Raw genomic sequence first — 16136 nt, 5'->3', positions numbered from 1 at the left:
TTGAGCAGCTATGAACATTGATGTGGCTGTGTCTCTGTAGTATGCTGATTTTAAGTCCTTTGGGTATAGGCCAAGGAGTGGGATAGCTGGGTCAAATGGCGGGTCCATTCCAAGTTTTCTAAGGAATCTCCACACTGCTTTCCAGAGTGGCTGCACTAATTTGCAGCCCCACCAGCAATGTATGAGTGTACCTTTCTCCCCACATCCTCGCCAACACCTGTTGTTGCTCGTATTCTTGATAATCGCCATTCTAATTGGGGTGAGATGGAATCTTAGGGTGGTTTTGATTTGCATTTCTCTTATTACTAGAGATGTTGAACATTTTTCCATATGTTTGTTGATTGCTTGTAGATCTTCTTCTGTGAAGTGTCTATTCATTTCCTTAGCCCATTTGTCGACTGGATTATTTGAATTCTTGGAGTAGAGTTTTTTGAGTTCTTTATAGATTCTGGAGATTAGTGCTCTATCTGAAGTATGATTGGCAAAGATATTCTCCCATTCTGTAGGCTCTTTCTTCGCATTGCTGATAGTTTCCTTTGCTGAGAGAAAGCTTTTTAGTTTGAATCTATCCCAGTGGTTGATTCTAGCTTTTATTTCTTGTGCTATGGGAGTCCTGTTAAGGAAGTCTGATCCTAGACCAACAAGGTGAAGATTTGGACCTACTTTTTCTTCTATAATCTGCAGGGTCTCTGGTCTGATTCCGAGGTCCTTAATCCATTTTGAGTTTAGTTTCGTGCATGGTGAGAGATATGGGTTTAGTTTCATTCTGTTGCATATGGATTTCCAATTCTCCCAGCACCATTTGTTGAAGAGGCTATCTTTTCTCCATTGCATATTTTTGGCACCTTTGTCTAGTATGAGAAAATTGTATTTATTTGGGTTTGTGTCCGTGTCCTCTATTCTATACCATTGATCTACCTTTCTACTTTGGTACCAATACCATGCCGTTTTTGTTACTATTGCTTTGTAGTAGAGTTGAAGATCTGATATTGCAATACCCCCTGTTTGACTCTTCCTGCTAAGTATTGCTTTAGCTATTCTGGGTTTCTTATTCTTCCAGATGAATTTCATAATTGCTTGCTCTATTTCTGTAAGGTACACAATTGGGATTTTAATTGGAATTGCATTGAATTTGTATAGCACTTTAGGTAGTATGGCCATTTTGACAATATTAATTCTTCCTATCCAAGAACATGGAAGATCTTCCCATCTTCTAAGGTGTTCTTTAATTTCTTTCTTTAGTGTTGTATAGTTCTCATTGTAGAGGTCTTTCACCTCTTTTGTGAGATTGATTCCCAAGTATTTTATTTTTTTCGAGGCTATTGTGAATGGGGTAGTTTTCCTAATTTCTCTTTCTGAAGATTCATCACTTATGTATAAAAATGCGTTGGATTTATGAGCATTGATCTTGTAACCTGCTACTTTACTGAATTCACTTATGAGTTCTAAGAGTTTTCTGGTGGAATTTCCAGGTTCCTCTAAATATATAATCATGTCATCAGCGAACAGGGATAGTTTGAGTTCTTCTTTCCCAATTCGTATCCCTTTAATCTCTTTGGTTTGTCTAATTGCTCTGGCCAGAGTCTCAAGAACGATGTTGAATAGAAGTGGTGAAAGAGGGCATCCCTGCCTTGTTCCAGTTTTTAGGGGGAATGCTTTCAGTTTTTCACCATTTAGAATGATATTAGCCATGGGCTTAGCATAAATGGCCTTTGCAATGTTAAGGAATGTTCCCACTATCCCTATTTTTTCTAGTGTTTTGAGCATGAAGGGGTGCTGTATTTTATCAAATGCTTTTTCTGCATCTATTGAAATAATCATGTGATTCTTGACTTTAAGTCTATTAATGTGGTGAATTACGTTTATTGATTTCCTGATGTTGAACCAACCTTGCATCCCTGGGATGAAACCAACTTGATCATGGTGCACTATCTTTTTAATATGTTTTTGTATGCGATTTGCTAAAATTTTGTTGAGAATTTTTGCATCGATGTTCATTAAGGATATTGGTCTGAAATTTTCTTTCCTTGATGAGTCTCTGTCTGGTTTAGGTATCAGGGTGATATTGGCTTCATAGAATGAGTTTGGGAGGGTTCCCTCCTCTTCTATTTTATGGAATACTTTGAGAAGTATTGGAATGAGCTCTTCTTTAAAGGTTTTGTAGAACTTGGCTGAGAACCCATCTGGTCCCGGACTTTTCTTTGTTGGTAGGCTTTTGATGACTTCTTCTATTTCAGTACTTGAAATTGGTCTATTTAAATTGTTTATGTCCTCCTGGTTCAGTTTAGGCAATTCATATGTCTCTAGAAACCTGTTGATGCCTTCAAAATTTTCTATTTTGTTGGAGTATAGATTTTCAAAATAGCTTCTAATTATGTTTTGTATTTCAATCCTGTCTGTTGTGATATTTCCTTGTTCATTCCGAATTTTAGTGATTTGGGTTTTCTCTCGTCTTCTCTTTGTTAGTGTGGCTAAAGGTTTATCAATTTTGTTTATTTTTTCGAAGAACCAACTATTTATTTTGTCAATTTTTTGTATTGTTTCTTTTGTTTCAATTTCATTGATTTCAGCTCTGAGTTTAACTATTTCCTGTCTTCTACTACTTTTGGTGCTGTTCTGTTCTTCTTTTTCTAGGGCTTTGAGCTATAGTGTTAGGTTGTTTATTTGTTGAGTTTTACTTCTTTTATTAAATGCGCTCCATGAAATAAATTTCCCTCTAAGTACTGCTTTCATAGTGTCCCAGAGATTTTGATATGATGTTTCTTTGTTCTCATTTACCTCTAAGAATTTTTTAATTTCCTTCCTAATATCTTCTGTTATCCATTCATCATATAATAGCATATTGTTTAATCTCCAGATGTTGGAATAGTTTCTGTGTTTTACTCTTTCATTTATTTCTAACTTCAATCCATTATGATCTGATAGAATACATGGTAGTGTCTCTATCTTCTTGTATTTGCTAACATTAGCTTTGTGGCATAATATTTTAGAGAAGGATCCATGTGCTGCTGAGAAGAAAGTGTATTTGCTCTTGGTTGGATGGTATATTCTATAAATGTCCGTTAAGTCTAAATTATTGATTCTGTTATTGAGATCTATGGTTTCTTTGTTCAATTTTTGTCTGAAAGATCTGTCCAGTGGTGAGAGAGGCGTGTTAAAATCACCTAGTATTATTGTGTTATGGTCTATTTGGTTTTTGAAATTGAGAAGGATTTGTTTGACATACATGGATGAGCCACTGTTTGGGACATAGATGTTTATGATTGTTATGTCTTGATGATTTATGCTTCCCTTAAGCAGTATGAAATGACCTTCTTTATCCCTTCTGACTAACTTTGGCTTGAAGTCCACATTATCTGAAATGAGGATGGATACTCCAGCTTTTTTGCTGAGTCCATGTGCATGGTATGTTTTCCCCCATCCTTTCACCTTTAGTCTATGGGTATCTTTTTCTATGAGGTGAGTCTCTTGCAGGCAACATATTGTTGGATCTTTCTTTTTAATCCAATCTGCCAGTCTATGTCTTTTGATTGATGAATTCAGGCCATTAACATTCAGGGTTATTATAGAGATATGATTTGGTTTCCCGGTCATTTGGTTCATTTTTTAAATTTTATTTATTTATTTGTTTGACACAACTTGTTTCCTCCTTTATTTGACAATTCCTTTAGGATAATTCCTCCCTTTGCTGATTTGCTTCTTTGTTTTTCATCTCTTCCTCATGGAATATTTTGCTGAGAATGTTCTGTAATGCTGGCTTTCTTTTTGTAAATTCTTTTAGCTTTTGTTTATCATGGAAGGATTTTATTTCATCATCAAATTTGAAGGTAAGTTTTGCTGGGTATAAGATTCTTGGTTGGCATCCATTTTCTTTCAGGGCTTGAAAAATGTTGTTCCAGGCCCTTCTAGCTTTTAGGGTCTGGATTGAAAAATCTGCTGATATCCATATTGGTTTCCCCCTGAATGTAATTTGGTTCTTTTCTCTCACAGCCTTTAAAATTCTGTCTTTATTTTGTATGTTCGGTATTTTCATTATAATGTGCCTTGGTGTGGGTCTGTTGTAATTTTGTGTATTTGGAGTCCTATAAGCCTCTTGAACTTGATTTTCCATTTCATTCTTCAGATTTGGGAAGTTTTCTGATATTATTTCATTGAATAGGTTGTTCATTCCTTTGGCTTGTTTCTCTAGGCCTTCCTCAATCCCAATAATTCTTAAATTTGGCCTTTTCATGATATCCCATAGTTCTTGTAGATTCTGTTCATGATTTCTTACCATCTTCTCTGTTTGTTCAACTTTGTTTTCAAGGTTAAATATTTTGTCTTCAATGTCTGAGGTTCTGTCTTCCAGGTGTTCTATCGTATTGGATATGCTTTCTATGGAGTTCTTAATTTGGTTTATTGTTTCCTTCATGTCAAGGATTTCTGTTTGTTTTTTTTCAATATCTCTAACTCTTTATTGAAATGATCTTTTGCTTCCTGTATTTGCTCTTTTAACTGTCGATTGGTGCGATCAGTCAATGCTTGCATTTGCTCTTTCATCTCATCATTCAGTGCGTGCATTTGCTCTTTCATCTCATCGTTTGCTTCTCTGATCATTTTAATTATGTACATTCTGAACTCCTTTTCTGTCATTTCTTCTGCCATGCTGTCACTGGGTTTTATTGATGTAACATCTAGATTTGTTTGCAGCATTTTCTTTCCTTGTTTTCTCATATTGTTCAGGTATCAGAGGACCGCTGAGATATTGCAGATTTCCTCTATTGACTTACAATGTCCCTGAAGATTTCTATATATATCCCCCCTTAGCCTTCAGTAGGCTGAAGTCTTGGAGGAAGTTGATAATGCGGTGCTCCACAAGGAAGCTGCCTCTCTAGGAGTGGTGGCCTTCAGGTGGGGTATAATCCCTGCTAGTGGGCAGAGGTGCCTCCATTTGTTGACCAATGGTCATCCAAAGGGGACCTAGGCTGTGGGCTGAGGCAAGGCCTGTTTGGGCCTGAGTCTCTGGTTTTACCATCCTTATGAGGAAACCTCACCCAGCAGGGAAGACTCACCCGGTGGGGAGGTCTCGCTGGTCAGTTCCCTCCTAGAGGTTCCCCTCAATTTACAGCTACCGCCTGGGCTGGGCTGCCTTCCTCTGCAAAGTTTCCAGGGGCCCGGCCCTACCTCCTGGGCCTGGGAGCCTCACCCTTTGCAGATGACTGTCCTTAGGCTGCCCTTCCTCAGAGAATCTGCCCGCAGGCCTGGAACCTTCGCTCCGCCCAAGCCTGTCTCTGTGCGGCTCTTCCACCCAGAAGCCTCCTAGATCCTGGGACCCTGCTCTGCACCTAATCGCCTGGCTATGCGGCCCATCCTCTGAGCAGCCACCTGGGGCCCTGTACAATCGCTCTGAATCCCAGAGACCCACCACACGCCTCTTCCTCCAGACAGCCGCCCAGTATTCCAGTGCGGTCAGTAGGAGTCCAAGAAACTCGCTGCGTGCCTCCACCTCCACCAACCACCCGTAGCCCTGGGCAATCAATCACTCCGAGTCGAAGTGACCCTCCCCGTTCCTCCTCCTTCTCCAGATAACCCCCGGGGTGTTCAGGAGCGGTCGCTCTGAGTGGCTCTGAGTTCACGTGACCCGCAGCACAGGTCCTCTGAGCAACCGCCCGGAGCTCTGGTGCAGCCACTCAAGACCAAGCGTCCCACCACGCTTCTCCTCCAGGCAGCCCCCCTGTGTTCAGGAGCTGTCACTTTAAGTCCAAACAACTCACCACTCGCCCTCTCCTCTGAGCAGCCGCCTGGAGCGCTAATGCAGTCACTGCGAGTCCAAAGGACCCGCCGCGCTCCTCCTCCTCCTCCTCCTACTCCTCTGGGCAGGCCCCGGGGTTCAGAAGTGGTCTGAGTCCAAACAGCTCGCCACGCCGCCCCTCCTCTGGCAATGGCCTGTAGCTCTGGTGTAGTCACCCCGAATCCAAGCGGCTGCGCTCCTCTTCCTCCTCCTCGTCCTCAGGGCAGGCCCCGGTGTTCAGAAGCGTCGTTCTGAGTCCAAACAGCTCGTCACGCAGCTTCTCCTCTGGCAACCGCCTGTAGCTCTGGTGCAGTCACTCTGAATCCAAGTGGCCACGTTCCTCCTCCTCCTCCTCAGGGCAGGCCCCGGTGTCCTGAGTCCACACAGCTCTCCTCGCCACTCTTCCCCTGGGCAGCCGCCGGAGCCCCAGTGGTTGCTCCGAGTCCCAGCACTGTGCCCAGCGGCCTCCTTTACGGCGCTCCCGCTGTCCGAGTTCACTGCTCCAGCGGGGGGAGGGGCGTCTCGCCTGCAGTTCTACTTCACAAAGTTTCCTGTGTTCCGGGACCACCGTCCCACCCGGGATGCCTCCCCAGGGGGTGAGAGTCACCCGGCTGCTTTGAGTTGGTCCCAAGCGTCTCAATATCTCCTCTTTTGAGTCCTGAGTCCTGGAGCAACATGAAATGCAGCCACCCTCTAGGCCGCCATCTTGAAACCTCAATGTCCATGTTTAATGTAGTCACCTTTTGTTAAAGAAGTGGTTGTGAAATTGATGGAACATCTTTTAATTTCTTAGTAATCTAGGATTTTTTTTATTTTGGTGAGCTCTTTTAGGTTTGTTTTACAGTCTCATTTTCCTTCTCTCCAACACCCATCAGAGTTCTGGAACTTAATGGATAAATGTTTGAGAAATGTCTAAATAATTGAATATAATCATGTATGCCTTCTTAGAAAACTCAAATACCCCGAACTATTATTAACAGGCTGTTGGGATGACTGTAACATAAATTGATTCACATTGCCATCTAGTGGGTAGGTGGTGAATCATTTACAAACAATACAGAATGTTACCAAGATTATTGTTCGTGCAGCAAATTTTATTTACAGATACTTTCTTAAGAAAAAGTTATTTGTAATTATCTGAAACTGTATTCTAATAATTTTTTGGTCTTCTGGATCACCACTAATGGATAAGTATAAGTGAACAATACTGTAACTGATTTTTTTTTTTTTTTTTTTGGGTACCGGAGATTGAACTCAACCACTGAGCCACATCCTCAGCCCCTATTTTGTATTTTATTTTATTTAGAGACAGTGTCTCACTGAGTTGCTTAGCACCTCACGGTGCTGAGGCTGGCTTGAGTCTCCTGCCTCAGCCTCCCAAACTGCTGGGATTATAGGCATGTTCCACTGTAACTGAACTTTAAGGCAGATTTTTCTGAATTACTTAATAGCTACTCCTTAAAAGAAGAAAATGGTGGTTTAAATAACTATGGAGATGATGTTGGATAAAGTTAAACATATTTCTTTTCTGAGGAACTTTAAAGACATGTTAATAGGATGTTCTTCCTTTTTTTTTTCTTTCTTTTTTTTTAATCAGGGATTGAACTCAGGGGCACTTAACCACTGAGCCACATCTCTAGCTCTTTTTTTATTTTTTAAATTTTGAGACAGGATCTCACTGAGTTTTTTAAGGCCTTGTTAAATTGCTATTTAAAGTACTAAATAAAATTTTTTTGTACATTTGGTATAAAAATTTCATTTTAGGGTCGGGCATGGGTTCATGCCTGTAATCCCAGCAGCTTGGGAGGTTGGGGAAGGAGGATCACAGGCTTGAAGCCAACCTCAGCAACTTACTGAAGCAGTAAGTAACTTAGTGAGACCCTGTCTCAAAATAAAAAATAAAAAGGACTGGAGATCTAATTCAGTGGTAGAACTCTCCTGGGTTCAACCTCCAGTACTGCCAAAAGAAAAAAAAATGTTTTTTGGAAAGGTAACTCCTGCCTCAGTATAAAAGTCTTTATCATTGGTGGGTTTGGGAGAACTTTGTTTTAATAGGCTTCATGATAAGGTTGATAAAAGATGAAGAAGCCAGGATGACATTATAGGAACTTAACAATTGCCCTGACATGGTGTCTAGCATTTTCAAAATATCCCCAAGAAACCCATAGAGCAGGGCCTTGCAAGAGAAACTTCTTTTAAAAGCTAGGTTGTAAATTAAGTGAAGCATATCAGTGACTTCTCACTTCCCTTTTTAGTATTTTTTCCCCTAGGGTTTTGTGTGTGTGTGTGAACTGGGGATTGAAAACAAGGTTGCTCTATCACTGAGCTATATATCCAGCCCCTTACGTTATTAATTTTGAGACAGAGTCTCACTAAGTTAGTGGACTGGCCTTGTACTTGAGATCCTCTTGCCTCAGCCTTCTGAGCAGCTGGGATTTTAGGTGTAGGTCACCATTTTTTTCACCTTTCATGTAATATTTTCCATAAATTTCTACATGTTATGATTCATGACATGATTAAAAGTTACTTGCTATCTTTGAAAGAGCTTCTACATAATTTAATTCACAAAATCAGAAGAAAGTCCTTGAGTCGTATGTCTTGAGTTTTGCTTCTAAAAATATAAACAGCATACCTATCAAACCTAGATCTTGTATCATTAGAAATTATCAGACATTAATTCACACAGAGAAGCTGATGACATATAAAAACTTAATAAACCATCCTTCCCAGAGGTATGGCTATGTCATACACAGTCATATATATATATATATAAATTTTTTATTTAATTTTTACAGACTGCATTTTGATTTATATTTTTTTATTTTTTAAGTGGTGCTGAAGATCAAACTCAGTGCCTCATCCGTGCTAGGTGAGTGCCCTACTACTGAGTCACAACCCCAGCCCCCCACATAGCATCTTAAGCAATATAGCATTGCTTCTCTTACCCATCTTGCTCATCAGTTGCCCGAGTCCTTTCCTACTGAGTGTCATTCAACATTGAATCATTTCAACAGTGATTCAGGTAGCTGCTATCATTTAACTGGAACCAGCATGTGATACATATAATCCATTTATCATCTAACTCAAAGGAGTCAAAAGAACTCTGTGGATGGAATCAGAGGCATCAACAAGGAAACAGATGCGTGGGTCACCTCACTAGATGCAATTGAGATGCTTCAGTAAAATAGGATTAATATTAAATTTCAAGACCAAGATCAAAGCAATCCTAAGAAGGTTTTATTTGTTCTTTTGTGTAAAAGCGCACAATCAAGGAGCTAGAGATTCTTATTTAGGTCCAGACTCTCAGAGGTTACATTTACTTCAAATGCTCCCTTCTCACTCTGATCTATCTTAAAACTTTTTAGGGTTGTCACTTCTTTTGTTATTTCACCATCATGGGCAGTGCCAATCAACTTGCTGTGTCTGTGTTGTCCTTTGCAAAACAATGATGGCAATAAATATCAGATATTTGTGATCTGTTTAAGTCTTTTCACTTTTCGTCTGTTCTGGAAAGTTCTTTAAACTCAGTGCCTCATCCGTGCTAGGTGAGTGCCCTACTACTGAGGGCATTCTCTACTTCCACTCCTTTAAAGAATAAAAAGGTTCAGATCATAAAAATAGGATGAACAGGAGGGGAGGGAAAGTGAAGACACTAGGGAATGAGATTGATCAAATTCTGTTGTATGCATGCACGAATGTAGCATAATGAATCCCACCATTATGGATAATTATAATGCACCAATAAAAACAAACAGATTTTTAAAAATAGAGATTTTAGAAGTATTACTCCTTCTTCATTTTGCCTGCCAAGTTTCATTTGGTGCAGGTGCTGAACGATGTTTACAGACAAATAAGTCACTTCCATACCAGGAGCAGGGACGCTCATTGACCTGAGCAGGGTTTAGGGCTTTGATCAGAGGCTCCAGAGGTCAGAGGCCAATGCTCTCCTAAATCCTAGACTTTAGTTTTGTCTCAGCTTGCCTTTGTCATGCCCAAATCCTGCAAGAATGTCTGGGAGCTAAATTAGTCGAAATGTATGATAGCAATTTTGGGCCTGGCAAAGCTTCTGTAGGCAATCACAGGTCCGCACCCAATGATTGTTTACATTTCTCTGGCATCCTCCAGGATCCTGCTTACGCACCAGATTCTCTAGGGTAACAGCTTGTGGAGCCAAGTCAGTAACCGTAATGTTCCTTGTCTGCCTTCTTGGGCTGACGCTGGCCCAACAATGCCAGGCTGGGGAACTATTTGTTTCTGAATTCCAGCCAAGAAGTCTAACAATCCTCTCCCTTCCTTTCCATTGCCCTCTTCTTCCCTACCAATGCCAAGTCTGGGATTTTCCTTGTCTAGAGACCATACAAGCAAGGAAATGAACTTTCTTGGGATAAGACAGACCTCTTAACAGAAAATGCGCCCTTTGTTCTCATTCAAATGCTTTTTCCTTAAATGACATTGCTGTCTAAAGCTTCCGCAGATATATCTGCTCTAGCTACTAATTTCTCCCAAGTCCTCCGTCAGAAGTGAGCACAGGAATGCTAAATTTTCTGATTGGCAAGTGATAGTTCAGAAAGAAAACTGACTTGCCCCAGCATTTAGTCAAGCAATTCTTGGTTGTGTCTGAGTTCATTCTTTAAATGCATTTAAAAATCCTTTCAATTTCTGTCAACCATGTCCCAAACACAGGAAGTAAACCCTGGCATCTACCTCCAGAAAAGAAAAAGACACAAATCTGGTTGTTGATCACTGATTCCACTATGAGCTAGGAAATTTTACTTCAACTGGTCACACCCAGAGACATTTCAGCAGAGATTACAGTTAGTGGGAATATAAGTTCTACTTCCCTCTGTTCATTAGCTGTGTGACCCTGGCCAAGTCACTTCATTTCTCTGGGCTTCAGTTTCCTCAACTGTAGAACAAGGCATCTAGGCCCCACACTCTCCTAGGTTTCCTTCCATCTTCAGGAGTCTACAACAAAGAAAATGCCGAGATAATGACAGGTGGAAATATCTTTTAAGAGTCAGCAGAACATGGGCTGGAGTTGTAGTTCAGTCATAGAGTGCATGCCTAGCAGGTGTGGGGCACTGGGTTTGATCCTCAGCACCACATAAAAATAAAAGCTTGTGTCCACATACAACTAAAAATATATATATATAAACACCTAGAACACTAAGGAATAATCTCTGGTGGATAAAGATGTGTACATGGAGTGACTCAGCCACTTCACTCTCAGGATTCTTTCTAAGGAAAGAATCAGGCTAGCTTCAAGACACAAGAATGACTATCATGGTGTTTTTAAAAAAGCTCTGAATTTTAGAATAAATTTAGGTTTGTGCAGTTGCAAAGGTAGTACAGAGTTCCCATATACTCCACCTATGGCCTTTCTAATATCCCCCAAGGTTAAGCAGCCTATTATCAGCATAAATTTGTTACAATTTGTTAAGTCAATATTGACACACCAATATTAACTAAAGTCCATATTTTGTTCTTATTTCCTCACTTTTAAACCTACTGTCCTTTTTCTATTCCAGGATTCTATCCAGGATGTGAGTTTACATTTAGCTGTCGTGTCTCCTTAGCTTCTGCAAGTCTGTGAGAGGTTCTTGAGGTTGCCTGTATTTGATGAGCTTGACAGTTTTGAGAAGTACTGGATGGGGATTTTGTAGACTGTCTCTCAATTTGGATTTGTCTGTTTTTTTTGTTTTTGTTTTTTTAAATTTTATTTATATTTTTTGTGGTAGTGGGGATTGAACCAAGGTGTTTGCAATGTTAAGTAAGCACTCTACAACTGAGCTATCTACCCAACCCTGATTTTTAAAATTTTGAGTCAGGGTCTTGCTAAATTGCCCAGACTAGTCTTGAACTTGCCGTCTCAGCCTCCTGAGAAACTGGGATTATGCTGAGGTATGCTCCACTGTGCCTAGCTGGTGTTTTGTTTTGTTTTATGGGGCCGGGGATGGAATCCAGGACCTCACACCTGCTTGGCAAGAGCTCTACCACTGAGCTACACCCCAATTCTTGTCTAAGGTTTTTTTTTTTTTTTTTTTTTTTATTGTAAACAAATGGGATACATGTTGTTTTGTCTAAGGTTTTAAAATCATGATTAGACTGGGGTTATGGAAGGAAGATCACAGAGGTAAAATGCCACCTTATTACATCATATCAGGGGTACAGACTGTCTACATGACATTTCATGGATGATGTTAAGCTTATCACAAAGCTGAGGCAGTGTTTGCCAGATTGCACTATGCTCTTTCTCCTCCCTCCCTCCCTCCCTTCCTCTCTTCTTTCCTTCCTTCATTCCTTCCTTTCTTCCCTCCTTCTTTCCTTCCTCTTCCTCTCTCTCTCTCTCTCTCTCTCTTTCTTTTGGTTCTGGAGATTTAACTCAGAGGTGCTTTACCACTGAGCCACATCACCAGCCCTTTTTGTTTTTTATTTTGAGACAGTGTCTTACTAAATTGCTGAGGCTGGCTTTGAACTTGTGATCCTGCTGCCTCAGCCTCCCAAGCTGCTGGGATTATAGGTGTGTGCCACTGTGCCCGGCCACTATACTATTTCTTAATAGTAAAAGTTCACAAATAAACTAGAGGACTGTAAACTCCATGAGATCAGACACTTTGCCTCTTTCACTTACCACTTTTTACCCAGTGCCAAGCACAGTTCTGACACATAAGTGGTCAATAAATAGAATGTGTTGAATGAAAAGGAGTCAGTTACATAAATTGATTTATACAATATAATGAAATACTAGTAGTTGTTATATTTGGTGATATGAAAATAGTGTTAATAATACATTTTTCAGTGAACAAAATAGATTAGGAAATCATTTCTATACATCCATGTGTGTGTGAGTGTGTGTGTGTGTGTGTGTGTGTGTATGTATGTATGCGTGTGCAGTACTGGACCTGAACCTAGGGGCCCTCTACCATTGAACTACATCCCCAGCCTTTTTTATTTTGAGACAGGATCTTGTTAAGTTGATGAGGCTAGCCTTAAACTTGTGATCCTCCTGCCTCAACCTCCAGAATAGTTGGGATTATAGGTCTGCCCCACCACACTGGGCTACACATCCCATTTTCTAAGATGTGGGTGCAGAAAAAGAACTAGAAAAAATATTGTTACAATGTTAACCCCAGACATTGGTTGTTGTTGGGGAGAAGGATTGGAGGGGATTTTTATTTTCTTCTTTGTTCAGTGTCTTATTTATTTATTTAGTGGTGTTGGGGCTCGAACCCAAGGTTTGCATATGCAAAGCATGTGCTCTACCACTGCTCTGTTAGGGCTTTAAATTTCTTTTTTTTTTTTAACAATAAAAAGGAATTACTTTTGAAATCAGGAAAAAATGCAATAAAAATGAAGAAAAGTTTGAACCTTCCAAAAGATTCTCAAGTAAGAAAAGCAGATGTTCCGATACCACGCTCAGCAACAGCATTATTTAGCCATGTATTAGTATCTGTGAAGGAACCGAAATCAGTGGAGTGGTACAGAGAGTGTTGTCCTCAAAATTCTGCAGTTTCTAGGAAACGAGGCACCATCTGTTTTTGATTTAGAGCATTAGAGTTGCAAGATCATGAGCTGTATCTTTGTTAACTCTCATAACAAATTGTTTAAATTTAAAAAAAAAGTAAAAGAGCAAAACCAAATGCACAGGATGCCAGAGTGAATGGCAGTATTGTATCCTTGGGCTCTCCTCCCTGGGGCTTTGCGTTTTAAAAACACATGTTGTGGGTTTTCTATGATTATCTTTCCACTTCCTGTGCTGTATCTCCCTTACTGTAAATATCCTTTTGTATAGTCATGCTTTTCTTTCCTTGTGTCTTGCTTGTGTGTCTTTCTTGATATTCACTTTCTCCAACCTTCCATGGCATATTTTTCCGAATACTAATTTATGAGTTCAATAGTATTTTCATTCATTCTCCAGTGAGATTTTTAGAATCCTTGGTTTCAAATCCTACTTCTTTTATGAGCTGTGTGATCTGGGGAAAATTCCACAACTTCTCTTGAGTGCCTCCTCTGAAAATGAGGACACTTTTATGTACCCAGTGGGAGTATCGTGAGCTTTAAGTGAGATTTAGTGTAAATATGTAAAGGATCTATCCCAGTGCTTTGCACGGACAACACACTTAACTTTCCGTATCTTTACTTCCTTCTTTCCTACTATGTATCCTCTAATATTGTGTCTCATGTTGTCTTTTCTAAAACACTGACACACACAAAAGGATCAAATCTAAACAGCAGGCATTCAGGATCTCCTTCAAATGGGCCCCAACCAGTCTTTGTGGTCTTGCTACCTTCCAGCACATTCCATATATACATTACTCTCCAGCCACATCAAATTACTAGTTCTTGTCTAAAAAACACATTACTGTTTCTTCCCTCCAAGCCTTTACAAAGGCTATTTTCTCTGTCTGGAAGTCTTTTCCTGCTCCTACCTGACTAACGTCTTTGCAAAGCCTACCCAGACCCAACTTGAGGCCCCAGGCACCCCTCTGACCATAGTAATTTGTTCAGGCTTTTATGAATGTAGTTCCTATTCTAGAGTCTGTACCATTCCCTCATGGATTCAACAAACCAATATCCGATCACTGCAATGTGCGGGCACTGGGAACAGTCTCTGGTTAAACTGTGAGATCTGCACAGGCAAGGATCCTGTCTTATTTTTATCTCCAGTGATTAGCACAGGGGAAAAGTGACCAGTGGATATTTGCTTGTTGAATATTGGATAAAACAAAAGCATCTTTTTCAGTGATAGGATTGAAAATCATAACGATACCAAACACTTCCTCATTTGCCCTTTAAAGGCAAAGATAAAGGACATTTTCTTTTACATGCAACATATTGTTGTGCTTAGTAACAATTCCAAGGGACTCAGAAATCTTCCTTTGCTTTGAATGTTCTCCATCTGGAAGAGTTTAGCTAATTAAACCAAAGGCTGCAGATGAGTTGGCCTCGGTTTTTTCCTCCAATGGAGGAAACCCCTCCCCCAACCCCCAGAGGACTCATTAGATAAATATCAAGGGTCAGTGCTATTTTTAGTAGCATATAGTTTTGAAAGTCTTTAACTTTTTTTTAATTTCTAAATTTGGTAACACTTTTGAAAATCTTTTTATTCATTTTTTTTTAATTTAAATTTTCTAGTGAGATTTTGTGAAAAGATAAGGCTGAGCCGTTTCAGGGCCTGGCTGACCTCGGGCAGCGTGGGCTTCTTTTTCCTAGAATCTGGGAGGAGGAGATTCAGAATCGACTCTCTTCTCCCTCCCTCCTCCTCCTGGTTACAAATCACTTGAGATATATAAGTTAGTGGAACTTTGCTTGAGTGAGATGGTTTTGATCTTCTGCTACATTCTTTTGCCTTTGTGAGGAACCTTATCAAAATGGCTAGCGACGTTCCCAGCAAGACAGATCCACACTCCATCAAATCCCATGTATTCGTTGGGAATCTCAGCACTCTGGTGTCAGAAGTCTGATGTGGAAGCAATCTTCTTGAAGTTTGGCAAAATTGTGGGTTGCGCTGTCCATCAGAACACCCTTCTCCACCCCTTCTACTCAGATCCTCTTTTGACTTGGACTATGACTTTGAACATGATTATTAAGACAGGATGCACAGACACCCAGCACACCTTCCTCCTCCTCCTCCTATTGCTAGGGCTGTAGTGCCCTCTAAATGCCAGCGTGTATCAGGAAACACCTCCTGAAGGGGCAAACGTGGCTTCAGTTTTTAGAGTGGACAGTGGGGATCTTCTTCCAAGTCTGGAAAGCTGAAAGGAGATGACCTTCCGGCCATGAAGAAGGAGCCGATCCAAATAAAACAAAAAGTCGATTCTCTTCTGGAAAGCCTGGAAAAGATTGAAAAGGAGCAGAGCAAACAAGCAGACGTGAAGAACAATAAATCAGAAGAGGAGCAGAGCAGCATCTCGCTGAAGAAAGATGAGACTCGTGTGAAGGCGGAGTCTGAGGGGGTGCAGATGACTCTGCTGAGGGGGACCCCCTGATGATGAGGATAATGAAGACGGGGCATGACCACCTGGAGTTGATCAAGGATGATGAAAAAGAGGCAGAGGAAGGAGAGGTGACTCTTAAGCACAGAGTGGGGTTTAGAAATCTTAACCCATCATTTCTTTACTGAGGTGCTTGTCTATGATCAAAATTTCACCAGATCCTCTCTCCGAGTGTCTTCAGCCCTCACTCGCTCTTCTCCCTGTCTTCCATGTTCATTAATCCATATTGCCCTGCTACCAGTCCCGTTTTCACTTCCTTTGATGCTAGTAGCTTTGTTAAGTCTTACCCTGTAATTTTTGCTTTTAATTTTGATACCTCTTTATGACAACGATAAAAAGGATGTATGATTTTCATCAACTGTCTCCAAAAT

General features: G+C 40.4%; 1 pseudogene across 1 annotated transcript; it reads left to right on the top strand.

The window, feature by feature from the left end:
• The first annotated feature begins 15141 nt into the window (after positions 1–15141).
• LOC306639805 (heterogeneous nuclear ribonucleoproteins C1/C2-like) lies at positions 15142–15893 on the top strand (annotated as a pseudogene). The gene has a single exon. The product of its transcript is annotated as a heterogeneous nuclear ribonucleoproteins C1/C2-like (transcript).
• The last annotated feature ends 243 nt before the right edge of the window (positions 15894–16136 follow it).

Source organism: Sciurus vulgaris (genome assembly GCF_902686455.1).
Source record: "Sciurus vulgaris genome assembly, chromosome: 11".
Classification (NCBI taxonomy): domain Eukaryota; kingdom Metazoa; phylum Chordata; class Mammalia; order Rodentia; family Sciuridae; genus Sciurus; species Sciurus vulgaris.
Note: the sequence above shows the minus strand (reverse complement) of the source record. Positions and strands in the feature narration are given on the sequence as shown.